At 46.2% G+C, this 18,872-nt stretch overlaps 1 protein-coding gene across 5 annotated transcripts in view; it reads right to left on the bottom strand.

Annotated features, from left to right (window-relative positions):
• The window catches only part of Zbtb16 (zinc finger and BTB domain containing 16), a 193,203-nt gene that overhangs the window by 109,477 nt on the left and 64,854 nt on the right, over positions 1-18,872 (bottom strand). The window lies entirely within an intron of this gene.

An 18,872-nucleotide genomic window follows, 5' to 3' on the forward strand; every position in this document is an offset into this window, starting at 1 on the left:
AAAACATCTGAGCACTTACGCTGGTACTAAGTGCTCAGTCCTATTCTGTGTATTTTCCTGTTTCTTCCCATGCTCTCCTCAGAACAGTCTTGGGAGGCACAGATTATTTTTATTTCTGTTTTGCTGAGGACAAAACCAAAACAAGAGTCATAGACAATTTGCCCCTAGTTGTTAGATTGCTAAGTGATGGAACCTGGCATGATCAGGACAACCAAACAAGCTTCAGAAGTCAGTCAGACTTGAAAATTCCAGGTTTACAGTGGACCTTGGGATTCGCTAAGTCTTGTTTTGTTCATCTGCCAAATGGGGCAATAAAATCGTTAATTCACTGGTTGGTAAAGATCACAGGTATAATGTAACCAAACATGGCAATAAAAGCTTGTAAATAAATGTTACCTGGCGTACGGCTGAAGAATAAAGCCACACCATATTCCTTGACCAGTGTGTAACCTACTGGGACCACGACACTGACCAGGAAACAGAGAAAGGGTAGGAATTAAAAACAAACAAACAAAATACAGAAAGACTCCCAAAAGGAGGAAGTAATGATGTGTCAATCTGTCCATAAATATCCAAATATCTCAAAAATGTTATGGGGCTGCAGAAGAGGAACTGTAGGGGCTGTGGCTGGAGAAGTGTGACGATGGGGCAAAACTGAGCTGCTTTCTCAGGGGGTTCTAAATCCAGAATGGCTCTGTCTATCCAGGGAGTAACAAGATTGGAAAAGCCTTGGCTGTCTAAGATTGGCGTTAAGGTGAGAGAGCCAAGCTGGACAAGCCTTCAGATTGGCCTGACTCATCTCCAGTGGGCACATGGAGAAATGACAGGGTAAACTTCTAGAGGAGGTAGCCTGGGCTGGATTATGCCGAGTCCTTTGGTCCCATGGCTGCAGTTATTAAAGAGCCACCAAAACCTTTCTCAGAACAATTGAGTTGGCTAGGAGCAGAATGCCCAGTGTGGGCAAGGGACGTCAGAAGCCAAAAGATAGATCCAAGTGCCCACACATTGAAAATGGTGTTATTTTCAAAGATAATCATCAGGTTAGCCTTCCAGAACAAGATGGAGATGCAGTCTCCCTTAAGATGATACAAGAAGAGGTCCGTTGAACCAAACCATCTTTAGTCTGCTTAAGGGGTCCTGCCTCCATGAATTATGTTACTATGATAGGAAACCCTAAAGAGCTGTTGAGTTTGTTTGCTATCTCATTAAACATGCCATCACCACCACAGAATGCAGAAATCATCAAGAAGGTGCAGGAGAGGGGCTGCACTTTGTCCCCTTTGGCACTTTGAACTGGCCACCAACTGAGTACAGTTGGGAAGCAAGAATACCCAGGTCCCCATTCTCTCATGAACCCACACAGCCTGAGAATCCATTTGGCAAAGACAAAGATACAATGAAAATACCAGACAAAGAGCTGGGGAGATGGCTCAGTGCGTAAAGCACTTGCTGCACAAGCATGAAGACAGAACCTGAGTTTGGATTCCCAGCACTCACGTACAAGCCATGTGCCTAAACCCCAATATTGCAGTTGTGGGGAGACAGGAAGATCCTAGTGGCCAGTCTAGCTGAAATGATGAGGTCTAGGTCCAGTGAGAGCCCCTGTCTCAATAACTAAGGTGGAGAGTGATAGAGGAAGACATCTGGATGTTAACTTCTAGCCTCCCCATGTGCCTTCACAGATGAGCGTGAACACATGAACACACACACACACACACACACACACACACACACATATACACACACACCAGAAAAAGGGAGGGAGATAGGGAGAGGGAGGGAAAGAGAAGATGAAAAGGGAATGGAAGGAACAGAGGGAGGGGGAGAAGAGTTCCAGTAGAAGAATAGAGACCCTATGCATTATGGGTAGCATCATACACGTGCTCCAGTGCCAGGTCCTAACGACCACAAGACCCAGACTGAGTAAGAATCAAGAAAGAAGGCATTTCAGAACAGCACTGCCCCTGACCAAAGGGCAGCACCCTGGAGACAAGCCAGAGGTGACTGCTTGCAAAGCAGTACTAACAGGTTTAGAACACAAAGCTGTGGAAAGCAGACAAAGGCACGGAAGGGAGACACCAAGACAGTGTTAGCTCAAGTCATCCGTCTGACACGCTCTGCAAGCTTCCACGCTGCCCTTCCTATCATGACATATGGCACTACAGAACATCTGGCCTTGGAGACCAGCCAGGCATTTGCTCCTCCAACCTCCTCCACAGCCTCCCATTCATGGAAAAGTGGATTTCTTGTAGGCATACTGGAGTGACAGGGCCTTCCTGTCACTCAATCCAGGTTTGGCCACTTGCCAGTGTGCTCGGTCTTGTTCCGTAGTTGGAAGCCAACAAGTCAAGAAAATACTACAGAAATGAGCACCTTCCCTAAGAACCCCAACCACACACACACACACACACACACACACACACACACACACAATCTCTCACCATCTGGCTAAGCAAACTGCTGGTCTCTGAGGGGAGAAAGAAAAGGAAACCTCTTAGAGATATTTGTTTAATATCTGAAAAGTGGGGGAGCAGATGAAGTTTCATTTAGAAAATCATTAAGGAACTATTATAGTAAAATGAAGCTTCCCGTTTCCAAATACAGCTGAAACAATTACATCCGAACAAACTGGCAGAGCTGGCAAAGGAAAAGGCAGGCAGGGAGGAAGGACAATAAAAATAATAACCAGGGAGAAGTAGGAAATCACAAAATGCCAGGGAATTAGAAACTGTCCTTTTCTTTCAGGACTGGGGAGTTAGCTTGACCAATCAGCTACAGGAAAACCATGAACCAAAAGTGTCAGCCAATGGGCTGGAAAGAGAGCTCAGAGGTTAAGAATGCTTGTTACTTTTCCAAACAACCCAAGTTCAGTTCCCAGCACCTGTGTTAGGCAGCACACAACTCTAGGTCCAGGGAATCAGACACTGTCTTTTGCCTTCCATGGGTACCCATGTACATGCCCACACACATACACACACACACACACACACAAATAAATAAATAAATAAATAAATAAATAATAAATAAATAAAAATGAGTCTTAAAAAGTGTCAGCCTAGAAGGGTCTCTTGTGTATGTGGAGTATGGGCTCCATGCCCTAGCAATTTTTCCATTTCTGCATACCCACCAGTGTCTCACAGAATCACTTCTGGAAGAGAAGAGGCTGACACCTGCTTCTTTTTGAAACTGAAATGAAAACTGGACTGGAGACAGATAAGAAGACACTGAGAATATGATTAGCCAGCTCCTCTGAGGGGAAAGGAACAAGCCATGGTATTTCCATTTACTAATAATTGACATACATATTGTCCAATAATGCAAGGCATAATGCTAGCCACGGGAAAGCTTCAAAGAAACAAAATACACCAGCGGTGCCCACTAAGAATTTATAAACAAGCAGAGAGCACCAGAAATGAATATTGAAGACTCAAAAACAGTGTGTGCTTATAATGCAACAGGAACAAGGGCAATGAAAGGCTTAAGGCCGCATGAAGACTACCAAAAGTTTTGAGTGTAGGTTCCAAGCAACTTATGCAGAAAATAGCCTCTTTTCTATATGTAAAGATTATTGCCATCTGGGGTCACACCCACCTCCAAACCTGTGTTCATCCTTCTTGAAGCTCTTACATCCTTTCTTGGCCTCTGTTGCAAAATTCTAAGTCTACCAAGACTGAAATAGTAAATCCTACCCACTCCTTAGTCACATGGTCTGTTTTCCTCCCCCACAGTGAAAATGCATACCTGGCCTTAGGAGCCACCTCCTGCCCTCCCACACTACCCCTTTTCTCTCCTGCTTAGGAACAGAGGCCTGACGAGTGGTGCCTGCCAACACTGCCATGCATCCCTTCACGGTCCCTACCTGTTTCCCCCAGAATGCTCCACAGACCTCGCTTGCTGCCAGAGCAGTCCTCTCTGACCTCTCACGGTGCAGAAAGCAAGGCTGACCATACGTATCACCAGAGCAAGGAGGTATGTTAGGGCAGCCAGGCAGCACCTCACCCCAACTCTGCCCCATTCCCTGGGGCCAGAAGGGAGACCCCACCAGAGATTCAGAACCCCATCCTCCATTGCCACTACTACTGTTTTCTCCATAGAACCCACTCTGTTCTTTCTGACCAAGGAGAGGACCACAGTGGAGCTGGGTGACATGAACTAATAGAACGGGTAGGAAACTCCACCCCCTCGAGGAAGAAACAATCAACTCACATACTAATTTTCTTGTTGAAAGCCTCCAGGTCTTTCTTCACATACAAACTAGAAAGATTTAGAAGTGTCCTGACCTGGAAACCCTTGATGCTCATCATCTAAATACCTAACTGCCATCTCAACATCCACATTGTGTTGTTTCTGAACAAGCATTCAGCCAAGTCCCTGCCCCAGTGAGGCCGAGAAGGGGAACAAACCTTGTACAGACTGTTCATCTCTCTCATGCATTCTCCACTTCCCTTTCTTTCCCAGACACTCCATCTGGGGGGCTCTTTCTCAAAAGAGCTGAAAAGAGAGGGGGCCAGAGGATCAACAGCATCTTCAACAGGCCATTGCAGCCACCTTAATCAGGACAATAACACTGAGTTTCTCTCTTGATGGAGAGATGACGGTAGCTGACTTCTAAAGGTAGAGCATGATAGGTCTCCTGAACGATGTCACCTAAAGGTCGCTGCTGCATGCCGGAAACAAGAGAAGACACAGGTGCAGTATCTGCACTCTTAATAGTCTAACCTAAGTGTCAGACAGCTCAGAAAGCCCACAGACACCTGGGCCATTTATGAACCCCAGAATATATCGACTCAAACATTCCAGACAGATCTCTTTAAAAATGTGCATTGCATGACATGGGTACACTTACCTACATGCAGGCAATATACTCATACACATAAAATAAAAATAATAAACAAAATTTTGGTGGAGAGATGGCTCAGTGGTTAAGAACCTGGTTGTTCTTGCAGAAGACCCAGGTTCGAATCCCAGCACCCACATGGCAGCTAACAGCTGTCCTCACTCCAGTTCCAGGGGATCCGACAGCCTCTTCTGTCCTCCGCGGGCATCGAACAACACAGGTGCACTTACCTACATGCAGGCAATACACACATACACATAAAATAAAAATAATAAAATATTTTTTAAAATGTATTTTAAAACCACCAGAAAAGAAACGTCATATAGAACACAGAACAATGGCAGAGCTTTGGGACATAGGAGAATGGGACAGCAAGTGAGACTACAGGACATGTCTGTCCAGGAAAAAGAGCTAAGGCATAAACACAGAGAGAGAGAACAGAGCAACCTTTAAGGGAGGTGACGCCCTTCAGTTAAAACCAACTACATGCAAATCTTAAAGACAAAACTGCAGAGAAGACGAAGGTACCTTCAGTAGGGCATCTTTGGGTTTGAGATCCTGCAAACTACCAACTTTGCCTGATCACTTTCCTACATCTCTTTTTTGGGGGCCGGGGAGGGGATGGTTCCAACTCCTGATGTGGCACCTGTAGTTCCCATGACAATTCGCCTACAACCCCCAAACTGACAATACCAAAATGTAAGAACACTAGAACATTCCAAAGTGAGTAGAGAAAAAGCTTTCACACTGCTACAAACTCACTGGAAGAAGGTACATGGTCCACTTGTTTTCTCTAAGCCTTAGTTTCTACAAATATAAAATATGAATGCGTTTCCCAACCCTGACAGCCTGTAGAATGATCTGTGATCTATGAGCCCATTAGTTTTCCCCAATGAGTACAACATCAGCAGTGACTCATGCCAGATGCCACTTTATCAGCTGTTTTGGGGTGACCATATATGAAGCCCTTTTACCCTCCAAACAAGGGTCAATAACCCTTGCCAACACACCAAGACAGTTTTGGAAAGGTAATACTATTTTTATGGCTTCCTGGGAGGATCCATTTATTTTTAAACCTATAACCAGGTTACTCATGCAAGGGACATAAACTAAAAGAAATAATCTGAGAGGCTAGGGAGATGGCTCTGTGGTTAAGAGCACTGATTGCTCTTACAGAGGACCTGGGTTTGATTCCCAGCACCCACATGGCAGCTAACAACTGTCTGTAACTCCAGTTCCAGGGATCCTACACCTTTTTCTGACCTCTGTGGGTATTGCATGAAAAAGGTGCACCTACAAACATGCACGCAATACACTCATACATGTAAAAAATAAATAAAATATTTTTTTAAAAAAAGAAATAATCTGAACTGGGCGTGGTGGCACACGCCTTTAATCCCAGCACTTGGGAGGCAGAGGCAGGTGGATCTTTGTGAGTTCAAAGCCAGCCTGGTCTACATAGTGAGTTCCAGGACAGCTGGGACTACAGGGAGACACTGTCTCAAAAACCCCCAAAAAAGGAAGAAATAACCTGAACAAGGGAAAGTAAGCAATGACATTAGCAACCTAAGACAACACTGTGGCTAGAGTTCAAGCCTAAAAATGGCAGTGGAATTCCTCGCAGCCTTTACTTTATTGTGTCAGAGCCCCCACCACAATGTGAATTCACAACACCGCAGGAGAGCGGCCCCACAAGGGGTAGAAGAAAGCAGGCGGTTAAAGAAGGGCAGTCTCTTTCCTTTGAACTGTACAAGAAGTAGAGCTGGATAAAGGTTCATCCTGCCTAGCTTTTCGTGTAAAGAGGGACTTCTATAAGTGGCTTGTGTTGCAGAGGTCCCTGGGAACTGCAAAAGGGAACGCACTGGCTTCCATCTCCTCCAGCACAAGCCATTCGGGATTCTTCTGCCAAATATTATTAGTTTCTTTAAGTTGTTAGTACCATCTACCATAAATTGGGTGCTTAAAACAACACAAATGTCCTTACAGTTCTGCAGGGAAGAGGATCCAAATGGGTCTCTCTTACTGGACTTAGATGAAATCTAAGGGCAATGTGGCTTTTGGAAGAGAGGAATGTGTCCCTTGCTTCTTTCAGGGTCTGGAGGCTGCTCTCAGGCCTGAGCCTCCAGCTCTCACCTCCCTCTGACACAGACTTTCCCACCTCCCTCTCTTTCTTTCACATTTCAAGACCCTCAACACTGATGATGACAGGCCCACCTACATAAACCCAGGCTAATCTCATTGTCTCAAAGTCAGCTGCTAAACAGCCTTATTTCCTCTTTGCCAAGTAACCTAATACATGGGTTTCATAGAGAGTGGGTTTTTCCATCCTAATCTGCCAAAACCTAGGACAGGCACACTGTCCCTCATGGGAGCCCACTTTCCTAAGTAAGTGGGATGTCCCTTGGAGAGACTCTCCAGTCACCTTCCTGATACTGTAGCACAGAACCCTGTGAATTACAGAGCACTGAGATGTATTTGCTCCTAATGGTTGGGCTCACTGATATCCAAGTGTGTGCACATGTGCATTCATGCATGTGGGAATGTTTTAGCAACCTCAAGAGAAGGCATCCCAGGGGGGCGTACTTTTGCACCTTCCCTGAGATCTGGCATAATCTAGACACCAACTGAATCATCTAGCCTGGTGGCTTATCTGATCCTCAGACTAATAATCCCTGCTAGGCACTGTTTCCTAGAACCTAAGTTTGGGAATTAACCTAAAAGATGTGAGTTTAAAAACACAGCAGTGTCTGTCACGCAATAGCACTGATCAAAGTGTTCTCTCTCTTCTTTTTCTGGCTCCATGTTTTAACCTATTTTCATTGTTTAAAAGATGACTTTGGGCTGGAGAGATGGCTCAGGAGTTAAGAGCACTAGCTGCTCTTGCAGAGGACCCAAGTTAGATTCCCAACACTCACATGACAGCTAACAACTGTCCGTAACTCCAGTTCCAGGGGACCTGATGCCCTCTTCTGACCTCCGTAGGCATTGCATGACACAGGTGCACTTACATACACATAGGCAATATACTCATACACATAAAAAAAATAATAATAAAATATCTTTAAAAGATGGCTTCATGGATGAGAAAGGACCAATAACAATGAATACCAGAATACTTTAGGATTCCTTGCTTTTTGTTATTATTTTGCCTGTTTATTTGTTTCAGTTTTGTTTTTAGACAGTCTCATGTAGCTCCAGGCTGGTCTCAAAACTGCTAAAAAAACAAGGATTATCTTGAACTTCTGGTCCTCCTTCCTCCACTCCTTAAGGCTAGGATTAAAGGCATGTGTCACAATGCCTGGTTTATGCAGTGCTGGGGATCGATCCTAGGGCTAGGCAAGTACTCTACCAACTAAGCTACATCCCCAGTCCAGAGTTTTCAATTCATTAAGCCTGACTTCTACTACATTCATCTAGCTGGTAGTTACATGGCCCCCAAATTTCAACAAGCTAACTACTCCAACTCTGTGGTCAACCCTAGGTATAAAATGCTGTGCCAAATTCTACTAAGAATGATAAGCACAACCTCTGGCCAATGCAGCTCAGTGGTAGAGTGCTTGACCAGAACGTATGAGGTCCTAGGTTCAATTCTCCATAGCAGAAGAACAAAAGAGAATACATAAACACATAACAACAAAAATAAATAATAATTCTTCACCTTCACAGCTTACAGGAAAGCAAGCCTCTGAGTCCCACAGTCCCATGAGCTCTCGACTTCCATCTTGCCTTTTACTCAGTTTGAAAACCAATAAATAAAAGGGAAGAAAGAAAAGTAGAGAGGGGAGCACAAAACTCTATTTGGCAGTAACATAACCACCATTGTGAATCTGCTAGGGGTATGTGAGCCACCTTTTCCCTATACCTAATTGGATGCCAAGACAAATGCCAAGGGCAGGGCAGAAGTCTGAGCTCCCAGGGCCAGACTGACCAAGTATGGAACTGAGATTTGGACTGCATTCAACATTTTTTCAGACTCATTCTTGCTAAGAAAATCTGTCCTGAGCCAGCACTAGGTATAACCAGCTGTGCCCCTAGGCTTCATGCCTGTAAGCCTTGGAGTGCTGGTAAAGAGACAAGGCCACTTAATTCACCTCCAAAAGAGACATTTGCTATCTGTGTCCCCAGCCTGGGGGGCTCTAAGGAGCCTTGCTGGGCTAGTTACCTGAGGTAGGGTGTTGTTGGATGCTGCAATCTGGCCTGCCAGATTTATGTAGTCATAAAGTATCTGAGAGTGGTCAGGCCAAGCAAAATGAGTACCTGCTTCCAGATGACTCCACTGAGGCTGGCAAGTCATCAAGTCCCCACCCAGCAAACCACAGCTGAAACAACCAATGCCCCATTTTCCTGCCTTACATGTGGGTCACCGAAGGTACCAGAATGAGGGTCAAGAGGAAAATCTCACCCACCTCTAAGTGTGAAAAGGGAAGTAGCTTGGAGCTTGCTAGACTTTAAACTTACCTGCTTGCTTTGTTTGTTTGTTTGCTTTGAGACAAGGTCCCCCTAGGCAGCCTCAGTTGGCCTAGAACTCACAGAACCTCATGCCTCAGCCTCCCAAGACCTGGGATTCTAGAGGTACACTACCACATTGGGCTTAACCCGGTGCTTTTAAAATACCAAGATCAAAGAAGTCTTTGCTGAGTCTAGGTCACCTCCTCCCACTGGTTTCTGGGTACTGAACAGAAAAGAACATGGCAGAAAACACCGATGGGGACCTACTGCCTGCAGACCAACCCAGGATGACCAGCACAAGGGGCCAGAAGCAGGCCTGATGAGCAGTCAACCACTCTGGCTTAGGGTGTTCACTGGGACTGCAAACTGCACCCCACATGTTTTACAAATGGGGCCATTGACAGAGAGAACCAGATACCTCAGCAAGGCGGGGCCCTGGTGGCTTCTGTGGGGAAGGAGGCAGGGCGACAGACAGGCAGTGATTTTGATTTTGGCAAGATCTGGAAGGTTACCAGTCCTGTGAGTAGCTGCACTATAAAAAAAGTCAGACACTAAGTATTTCCTTTCCCATAAAATATTCATTGCTGCATGGAAGAGCCAAGAAGCCGAAACCTCAAGCATTTCTAACTTTGTACTGCAGTAATAACAGAGTTTTATAAGAACCTTCTGACTGTACTTTACCCAGCTACAAATACTCTTCATCAAGGGAGAGAACAGGAGACACATCTAGGCCCCTCCAGGGTCTACAGTGCACCGTGGAAGACCCCAGGTATGCTTCCAATTCTATTCAGCATGTCAGCTACATAAAAGCAGATGGGGTGACCCTGATGGCAGTGCTAACAGAAGTGGCTGCCAAGAAGCCCCTGCTCCTCTCAAGAACAATGCTTAAATACACTCGAAATCTGGTTCACAACTGATGGTGTTCCCATGCAACAGAACGTAGGCCAGGTGCCTGATATCTGCCCAACTCTGGGCAAGTTAGGGTGCTTTCCCACCCCTTTATCCAGAAAACAAGACTACAAAATATCTGTGGAGTGTGCTGTCATCCTTGCAAGACTCGGGGAGGATGCAAAACTTGTACATGGTCACTCAGACAGAAGGCAATAGAACCAGACCAAAGCCTCAGCCCCCCAAATCCACCAACAGTCCCCTCTTCCTGCTGCCCCAACTGACAGCCACCAGAAGGCAAAATGCTAAAATCTATTGCAAGAGATGAACCGTACTTTGGAAGCACAAATCTGCTCTTCGGAAAATCAGCCTTACAGGAGCAGTTTGTTGTTGTTTTCCTTTTCAGTGTGTATGAAATAGCGAAGGCCTACCAGAGGTCACCAGGACAGGTAGTCTGCACACGAAACCAAGAACAGAACACTCTTCCTCTTAGCTACCGGTTCGCATCTGCCAGATGCACAGACAGACACACCGACTTCATTTAACCACTTCTACAGTGTGTGAAGCAGCAAGAGGGAAGGTTAATAAAACAATGTGCAATAGTTCCAGGACATTCAACACTGAAGCCTCACTTGGGATTCCATCCAAGAGTAAACACTTTCCCTTCATGCCAACAAAGGAGGGCCTTCATTTTTCCTAACCCCTGCCCCACCCAATTAGATTCTACTTCACACTTTTCCTATGGGAATAATCAACTGCCAATGTTACCTTCCAAGAAACAAAACACACAAAATCTCTGTCTTTGCCCTCACACCCACCTGTCATACATGACCACAGGGATTAGGCTAAGAGCTCATATGGAGCCAGTCAAGAAGCCATGGTCAGTCTACATACACTGAAGATGCTCTACATGCACTGCAGGTTGCCTCTGACCCACTGTCAGTCCCATAAACCTGGATCTCTGGTGAGTTCTATTAGGAGTCTGAGAATTTGGTTTGAGTTACAAAGTAAACAAAGATGAACTACAACCTCCTGTGAGATCCATGTCTCTGCAAAGTCAAACTTGAAGCCAATGTGGTCCTCGTGGTTTTGAACAACCCTATATAATTCAATGAATTCAGGCATCCACTGGGTGGGCCATCTGGGGACAGGCCCGCCAATCTGCACACTGGCAGGCTTCCTTGTTTGTTCTCTGGAACAATAAATGCTAGTGAATTAGAAGCTTCAATTAAGTCAGAACATTTCTAACACCTGTCTCAAGAAAAACTAGACCCATAAGGGGAAAATGATTTTTATGTGTAAGAATTTAATAAAAACTTTTGGATAGCCCGGTGTGGTGGTATACATCTTTAATATCAGCACTCAGGAGGCAGAGGCAGGTAGATCTCTGGGAGATTGAGGACATAGTTCCAGGCTAGTTAGGGCTATAGAAAGGTCCTTTCTCAAAAAAGGAAAGAAAGAAAGAAAGAAAGAAAGAAAGAAAGAAAGAAAGAAAGAGAGAACAAACCAACAACAACAAAAAAAAAACATTGTCCAAAAGACCTCCTATCCAAGGGGCAGGGATTCTTCTCTTCCTTGGCACGACAAGCATTTTGGACCAAGTAAATAAATATATATACATATATATCTGTGTGTGTGTGTGTGTGTGCGTGTGTGTGTGTCAGACAGAGGAAAAGCAATGAAAAGGAAAGATGTTCCACTCATTACACAGAGTTGAGAAATATCCCCATACCTACCCAGTAGGAATCAACAACTCCCCTATGTTATGGGAACCAAACCTGTCTTTGGACTTTGCCAAATGTGTCCTTGAGCATAAAACCATGCCTGGCTGAAAACCACCGACTACAACAGTAATCCAAACCAGGTCTCTACATATGCTGGTATATACTAATAACCAAAAACTAGTCCTCATGTGCTCTGAGATCATGAAATGTCAAAGCACTCAATGACTTCGCTGCCTAGTACTCACAAACAGAAAAAAATCCGCTCCATAAAAATGTTGCTAGGCCTTTGGGCTGAGCTTATAAGGATTAGGAGCAACTGAGAGAGGGAACTGGGAAAGTGACTGCTGAGAAGGGAAAATGAAGTTTTGATCATGTCTCTGTTCTCTATTCTTTTGGTTGTGCAATGCTCATGAAGAAAAGTCACCACAAGGCTGGAGACTGTCACCTCCCCACATTCACACCCTGTATGCCTGACTCACATAGGCCTGCATATGCTCGTACCTGCAAGCACACATTCCAATACACACCCAGCCATCAAGGTTAACAGGTATGAATTATGCACATCCCTTCAGGGCACAGCATCAGTCCCAGATTCACAAGTGTCACATCTCAACTAGCCTGGAGAATGAAAGAGGAAATGGCCAAGGGGAAGGATGCCTGTATATCACCCCCCCCCCAAGCTCTCAGACCCTCCATGCTGCTTTCCGTATCTAACCTGATGGTTTTCCGGCTCTCTCTAACAACACAGCAGCCAGGGGTGGTGACAGGCACACTCCCAAGGCTGTGGGTATGGGGCCCAGAGATGACATAGTTCTCTCCCTTGGGTCAGACTACACCTTTGCAACCTTGGCTTTTCACTCCCTCAAAGAATGCAAAATGGCCATTCTCCCAAGCTAATAAGCAGAAACTTGCCCTAAGGGGTGGGGGGGGGGGACCAAAAGCAAAGCCTGTTCCTCCCCAGGCATCCTACCTCTCTTTAGGACTGTCATTAAGAGATGCTTGATTTCCACATACACACCTTGCTGGTCCAAGGAAATCAATATGAAAATCAATTCATGCACTGATATATTTTATCAAGATACATGTGGCAATGCCACATCTCATTTACAGTGCAACACTTGGGAAAGCCAAGGTCACTGGATAGAAAGCGAGATACGGGAGGGAGGGAGGGAGAACAGCCCATATTCTGAGCTGGCAGCAAATAGAAAAATGAATGAAATAGGAACAGAGATAGAAAAGGGAGCCTGGGGATGCAACAATTACTGTATGTAGGAGGCGCGGCGCCACTCCAGCTTGCCAGCTTGTTTAAATGTGAAATCACTGGGAGATTTAAAATTCTAAGTATTTTCCTTCTTGACCGTGGTAAACCAAAAATGGTTACCACTAGTGTGCCGGGTAGTAGAATAGGAAACATTTCTGAGCAGGAAATGAAAAGGGAGGAAGAAACAAGGCGTGGGGTGGAAGGTAACAGACCAGACAGTGTGTGGCATGAAGGCCAGAGAAAGAATAAAGGGAGCGGGCAGGTGGGCCAAGGGGTACATGCTGAGAGCCAGCATCAGCCAGGAAGGGAATGGGAATTTCAACATGGCTCAGGGAGGAAAATTATGATATCTGCATGGCTGCAGAGGGGCATATTTTTAGTAAATTTAAAAGTGATTTGCCACACATGGCACCATCCTACTTGGGAGGGCTCTCCCCCGGCTCCCGTAGCTGTGCCATGGATCAAATGTACTCAGTAATTGCAGCGTCACTGTTCCCCTCTCACCTCTAAACAGAGTGGATTAAAATAGCATGAACAGCTATAATAACAGGTTTGGGATTCAGCTTTTTACAGCCAGGAAAAAAATGCTTATGGAAATAAGGATTTTGCTGACTATTTTCCAAGTGAAAAAAGGAGAGCAAAGTGGTCACAGGAACTAAAGGACAAAACTATACAGGGTGTTGAGTGCGCCCTGGGCTGTCACATGCCACCCATCCAGATCAAGGCTATAATAAAAGGATGTCCTGTGTCCGGAAGTTTCTAGGCACCTAGATACACACTGAGACCTGATCTGTCCCCACCCTGAGGCCTGTTTCCCACTGTCAGTTTTTAAAAAATTTTTATTTTATGTGTATGAGTGTTTTGCCTGCATATATGTAAGTGCATCTGTGTCATGCAGTGCCCAAGGAGGCCAGAAGAGGGTGTTGGATCCCCTGGAACTGGAGTTAAGGATAGCTTTTAGCTGCAAGGTGGGTACTGGGAACTGAACCCAGGTCCTCTGCAAAAGCAACCAGTGCTCTTAACTGCTGAGCCATCTCTCCAGCCCCTACTATCATTTCTTTGAAGACAAGGACTCACTCTGGAACTCACAGAGATCTGCCTGCTTTTGCCTCCTGAGTGCAGGTATTTAAGGTGTGTACTGTCACTGTTTGTTCCATGGATTGAAGACTTCATGTATGCTCCCTATTTGCACCCTGTCCCCCATCCCAGGCTTCTTCAGTGCCCCAGGGAAGAGAATTTCAGAGAAGATAAATGGCACATGGAAAGGGGAGCTGGTCACAGGCACACAACCACAATTGAGAAAGGTAAACCAACTCTACTAACTCACATTCCATTTCAACTAGTCTGGGCTTTCACTGGTCAGAGCCAAAACTAGAGCCTGCTTTGTCTTTGAGAAACCTGGACTTCTCTTTGAAAGATCCCAAGTTTCTCAACACAGGACCACAGCCACAACTGACATTCACACAGGGCTGTGTGCCAGGTATAGGTGGCATGACTGATCCCTGGCTTTCTTTTATTGAATCCTCCTGACATACTCTAGAGGCTAGTTGCTGTTTGTCCCCCCACTATTACATGTGAATAAGCTAAGGGTCAGATGGTGAAGTGACTTGCCCAAGATCCTGTAGCTGGGAGGTGTTAGAATTGGGACTTACACCCAGCCAGAACTACAGGGTGGGCACCTTCTTCCTGTCCCACTGTATCTAGATGGGAGCCAGTCCTACTCCCCAGAAACACAGCCGACTCCCTTCACCTTTTACATGGCCACTGCAGGAGTGTCTGGATGCTGCCTGATAGGCATTCAGGCTGCCTACTAGTAAAGCTAACAGCAGGCCACATTGCTAATGCCCCTGCCCTCAGTGAGGGGGAGATTCCCCTACAGTGGTACATCCAGCTGCTCTGGTAAGAGTGAGGCAGGTGTGTGCGATGCTTATACAAGTCACTTAGGGTCTGCCCCAACATCCAGGGACCCCAAGCTTTCCTAAGGCAGTTCTCATACCTTAACACAGCAGTCAGATGGGACAGTAAGGAAAGGAGACAATGAAATCCCAGAAAAAGAAAGAGACTTTTCAATGTCCTATCAAAAATGACAGAGCAAGGCTGAGACCCAGGCAAGCCTAACCCCAGCTTCCACCACTAGCCAGGCCTTCATGAACTCTCCCCACACTCCTAGAGATGCAGCTGGGGAGGGCTGGGTGAAGGAAGACTTTCCCATTCTCAATGCCAAGACCCTCACTGCATTAATTACTTTTGTCTCTGCTACAACAAAAGCAACTTAAGGAAGGAAGAGTTTATTTCAGCTCATAGTTGGAGGATACAGTCCATCATGGCAGGGAAGGCATGGTGACACGAGCATGAGGCAGATGGCTGCATGGCGTCTGCAATTAGGAAGCAAAGAGAGATGCTGTGCTGGTGCTCTGCTTACTTTTTCCTCTTTGTTCAGTCTGGAACCCCAGAACATGGGCGAGGCTGCCCACATATAGACTAGGTCTTCCCATCTCAATTAACTCAATCTAGAAACCCCCTTATATACATAACCAAAGGTTTGTTTCCATGGTGACTCTAGGTCCTGTCTGTTGACAGTCAAAATTAACCATGACACTTGCCTTGCAGGAAGACAGCTACAACTCAGTCCTAACTCCTGCTGCTTAGCCACCTTCTCTCAGGCACCAGAGTAACGACACAGCCCTTCCTCATCTACCAAGAGCACATGTGACTACTACAGGGAGAGTCAGAGATCTGACAGCACCTCAGATGGCCATGTCGGTGGGGCCTTCAGGCCTCATCAGTAACAGGGTAGGCCCCTCTGGGTGGGCTCCTCCCTAACCTTCTGCCTTCCCAGCAGCCCTATAAGAACTTCATTCTGTAACCCCCTTCCACTCCTTTCTCTCCTAATTCTTGACACAACTTCTAATCAGGAAGCACTGCTTCCCACTTACCCACCAACACCTGGACAGCAAAACATTCTCAACAGCAAAAGCAGTAGCGTGTGTGTGTGTGTGTGTGTGTGTGTGTGTGTGTGTGTGTGTGTCTGTGTGTGTCTGTGTGTGTGTGTCTGTGTGTCTGTGTCTGTGTCTTTTTGGAATACTAAGGATATTAATAACTCAATGTAGCTTCTTGGAATACTAAGGATTAAACACCAGAGCCTTGCACATGCTAGGCAAATGCTCTACCACTAAGATACATCTCCACTTTAAAGCAACTATTTCATAGGTGTGTGCCTATGTGGGCGTGTGTGTGTGTGTGTGTGTGTGTGTGTGTGTGTGTGTGTGTGTGTGTGTGTGCTTATTAAAGTGGGAGTACACTATGCAGGGATCAAAGACAGTGGTCCTTTAACTTCAGTTCCCATTAATTATCTGGGAAGCTTATTTAACACAGGTATCTGTCTCCACTCCAGGGATTCTGATTCCAGCCCGTCCAAGTGGGCTAAGAGTTCTGAACATGCACCCCATGGGATTCTGATACCAGTGGCTCAGCGGGTCACCTTGAGAACCCCTTCATGTACAGGCTGCTGAGAAGCATGAGGAAATATCTAGACAGGGGTTCCCATGAGAGGAGCTGTACAAGGGCAGGTCACTCACAGGGCTTTGAACAATCACACACCATCCCAGGATGAAGAGACACTGGTGTCACCAAGCTCTGTGACTCAAGGGAGTGGACCTAATCCTCTGCAGGTGGGGGAGCCAGGGAAAGCTAACCTTGGGACCCCAGACAGACTTCAAGAGTCACAGTCCCCCTAGCCTCTGCTCAAGGGGAGGAGAAAAAAACAAGGTCCCCAGCTGTTACACCCCAAACCACTGGGACCACTGACAGTTTCCTGGATTCTCCCAGGGAAGAACAATGCTATTAGAAACTCTGCAGTGGATAGAAAAGCGGAGAAAGCTTTGTTGCCTCTCCAGGCCCAGAGCATACTGCATCCTCAGACCATGGTGGCCACCTGACCCAGACCCCTAGTTGCTCTGTTTGTGAAGGGCCTGCTTTTGTTTGTGAAGTCTCTACGGAATGCACTTTCAAAACTTTCCTCAGCAGGTATCATGTCTGACCACTTAGCCGGGCTCTTGTCTTGCTACCTACACTGCAGCCCAGATCCCTGACCCCATCCTGGATGAACACAATGCCGGGCCACACTCCCTCCCAACCGCTTTGAGGGACCATGCTGTTTTCTCTGTTCTACACCATGTAGGCCCATCTCTTTCACCTCCACGTCTCCTGCCACCAATCCAAGAACAATAAAACCAAGAAAAGGGGGTTCTCTTGGACCCCTGATTTGTGGCTCCCTCTCAAAATATTTCAATACAAAGCAGAAGAGTCACCTCATCTTAAGACCAAATAGGGCAGAGGTACATTAGATAAAAAAAAAGCCCTAGCCACTCCTAGGCAAAGGGTGCAGAAGCAACAGGCTCAGTGGGGTGGATCACTATGGAAGAACCTCCAAATGGACCTTGTTCCAAGTCCACCATCTATCATAGCAGTACGTGCTCAGCAGGAGCAGGAGGCTGCGGGAGGGCAGGGCTGCATTTCCAGGGTATTCGGCTCCTCTCCTCTTAGAATAAAGATGCCTCTGTTCCAAGAGTTTGCGTGTGCCAATGCAGACCCCCCCCCAGAAGCCGATGGGTGGTCTCCCCACCTCTCCTCAGGAAGAACCACTTTGCTCTTCTCCCTTCTGTTGCTGCTTCCTAAGAATACATCTGTGGGGTGAGTTTCCTTTATGGAGTCAGGTCAGAAACTAGTTGTCCAAAGCAAAGCGTGGCCACTACCCCTGCACTCAGCACTCTCTTGTCCCTCCTGCCAGCCCAGGCTCTGTCCCCAGACAGAAGCCACAAGTTTCCTTACCTGTAAGATGGAAAACGACAGCTTGACCTACCTCCTTCTGCAAAGGGCTATCCTATGCTTACCTGAGATCAAGAAAGGAGTTAGAGCCGGACGTGGTGGTGCATGCCTTTAATTCCAGCGCTTGGGAGGTAGAGGCAGGCAGAGGCAGGCAGATCTCTGTGAGTTCAAGGCCAGCCTGGTCTACATTGTGAGTTCCAGGTCAGCTGGGGCTACAGAGAGACCCTGTCTTGAAAAAAAGGAAAGAAAAAAGAGAGAGAGAGAGAGAGAGAGAGAGAGAGAGAGAGAGAGAGAAAGGAGTTCTCAGGCAAAGCATTAAATATCAGCATTTCCCAAATTGATAGAGAGGATAAGGAGGTACTCTGGATTTTTCTTGAAACTCTTCTGAAATTATTTAATAAAAAATGAAACACACGTTGGTTTCCCTACAGAAGGGCTGAAATGGAAGGTAATGGATATTGCTAACTCTTTATGTACATATTTGTTTTGATTTACTCTTTAAAAGGATGTTACTATTGTCATCATTTTAATCTATGTAAGAAAACAGGTGAATGGGGAAGGTGAAGGGTCTGGGATCTGCCTGGTATAGAGGAGAGGGTCAGGCCCAATAACTGCCCACCTTCTATGCCCACCCCTGGGCCTGCTCCCTTAATACAAGAAGAGAGAACTAAGTCTACACAAGGCTCCCTAGTCACAGTGCAGGTCTCTGAGGCTCCGGGAAGACTTCTCTCAAATGATCCTCCTTCACAGCCCCCTCATGTAGCCCTCAGCGCTTGGTTATTCAATACCTGTGTCTGAGTGACAATGAGAGCATGTGAGAGGCTGAAACAGGTGCACCCTGCGCAGTCATTAAGGACAGAGATTGTCATCAGCCTGGCTGGGCTTA

Source organism: Nannospalax galili, unplaced genomic scaffold (genome assembly GCF_000622305.1).
Source record: "Nannospalax galili isolate Female #2095 unplaced genomic scaffold, S.galili_v1.0 scaffold335, whole genome shotgun sequence".
NCBI lineage: Eukaryota > Metazoa > Chordata > Mammalia > Rodentia > Spalacidae > Nannospalax > Nannospalax galili.